This window comes from Pteropus medius, unplaced genomic scaffold (genome assembly GCF_902729225.1).
Source record: "Pteropus medius unplaced genomic scaffold, Ma_sr-lr_union100, whole genome shotgun sequence".
Taxonomy (NCBI): domain Eukaryota; kingdom Metazoa; phylum Chordata; class Mammalia; order Chiroptera; family Pteropodidae; genus Pteropus; species Pteropus medius.
The window spans coordinates 23529608-23531778 of NW_024350319.1; the positions used below are offsets into that span (position 1 = coordinate 23529608).

General features: G+C 34.5%; 1 pseudogene; it reads right to left on the bottom strand.

Moving 5' to 3' along the window:
• Positions 1-1292: 1292 nt before the first annotated feature.
• Positions 1293-1926, bottom strand: LOC120583350 (latexin-like; annotated as a pseudogene).
• Between the last annotated feature and the right edge of the window lie 245 nt (positions 1927-2171).

Here is a 2171-nt window from a genome sequence, read left to right on the forward strand (position 1 = left end):
CCCATTATTATCTTCATTACTTGATAGCCTGTTTTTTTAAAAAACTTGATCCAGGCATAATTTCTTAAACCTTATGCATTTGAGCTGATGATAAGTTCCACGAGAAAGTGGAAAATTATGAAACCTAGCATTTACAACCATGTTTGCAAGTGTGCTGCCAGTATGCATTTTTATAAATAGTCACTGAAAATTTTGTATAATCTTGAAGATTATATATGAACAAATAAAATGGCTAAAATTTTTAATATATCAAAGGGAATTTATTTCTTTATTGTTAATGCCAGAATACAAATGATATTTCTTTTTAAACTAGCAAATGACAAAATCCATTGAACTGTTCCTAAGGTCGATAACTTACTAATCAGAATCACCTCCAAGTGATTTATGATTTTCACTATTGCAGTGCTACCAAGGAAGAAAGTGCAATTCCAGTGCATACAGTATAATGTCATAAGCATATTCAGACGGCCTAGATTCAACTCCTTACTTAACAGCTTACCAGCTGTGCAACATTGGAAAAACACAATAGTTTGTCTAAAATAAGAAGGGGTTCGTAGAGAACATAAGTCCAAAAATGGTTCCAGCATTCAAATATCTTCTAAAAATATTCTGTTTTTCTTCTGATTTTTCTGTATAGGAGACTTTTATATCTTTCCAGGACCTCTTATTTTGCCTAAATGAGTAGACAAATATAACTGAATGCAGTAGGCAAATATAACTGAAGTTTTTAAGCTTTTAAGGAAATTAAGAATACATCAAGATTCATTTAAACATTTGTCATCGTGTTATTAAGGCACTTTATACCACAATTTTCATCTATAAAATGAAGCAAATATCACACCATCTCATAGGATTATGATTACCAAATGACTTACATATGTTATGCTCTTAGAACTGTATCTAGCACTAAATAGTAAGCACTCAATAAATAATAAATCATTATTGACATCCTCGTATTTCACAGAAATGCAAAAATTCAGAAACCTTGAGATTTTGTTGATATAATCAGAATCAATTTAATAAATTAAAAATCTGTGTAAGGTCATCTGAGGTTTTTTTTTTTCTGAATTGAGGCTTTTTATTATGGGATATACATACCACTATCACTATTATTAAGACACTTTTACGTCATGACACTTTATTATGGAAGCTATATAGTTCTGAAATGTAATCAAGACACTTATACAAAGAGACATTTTGGAATTTGGCCTCTTAAGCTAAATATCAGTGAAGGCTGACATACACATCATTAATAAGCATATTAACACTTCATCCAGTGTTAGGGTCTTCATTTACTCCAGTTGTGCTTCCTTTGGCAGACGGCTGTTATGTTTTACTTTAGTGCCATATTGTAGATGACAGAGAACTTGCATTTGTCAAGGAATAATTTCCTGAGATGCAATGTCAGGAAGTAGGATGGTATAATCTAACTCAATGAAGTCATCATTTCTTTGCATTTGCTTGACAGTTTGAATTTTTACCATTTTATACCATGTGTTTTCAGTAGAATTCTGCCATATTATATAACCACAGGCAACCCAGGCTATATGCCGAACTGGCTTCATTTCTGGAGATAACATTTCTAAAACTGTCTGGAATATTTTGTGCTTCTAGTGGTTCCTTCATGGACTTGAGTCTTTGATAGAATGTTATCTTCTTCATCTGTGTTCTTTCCAATTTCTTTTTCCAATGTGAAGTTGACTTCTGGTGCAGTATCTTATTCCATTGGAGGGTAAAGTGCTTCATCTGTACAGTTCACTGTCACTTGTTTTTGGATAATTTCTTCCACCGAAAACTTAAGGCGATACTTATATTGTTTGACTGCACCAGAAACACCTTGTGGGGTGTCCCCTGCTGGTAGTTGATGCAGTTTTCCGCCACGGAGGCCGTCCTGGAGGCTGGGTGGTGGATCAGCGGGATTTCCATTCTCGGTGAGCTGCGGCTGGGTGAGCACAGGTCTGCTCAAGCTTAACGGGACACGTAGCAGTGCACCGCCATTCAGCCAGTTCCCGGTTGCTGAAAAGTCATCTGAGTTTTTTATGTGTTACAATTTTTTTCCTTAGGAATTTGAATAAATGGCAAAAGCAGAAGAATAAATTCCATGCAGAGATTTAGCTTAGAATAAGTGATATAGATGTACAGAATGTTTAGAGCAAAAAGTCAGTAAAAGA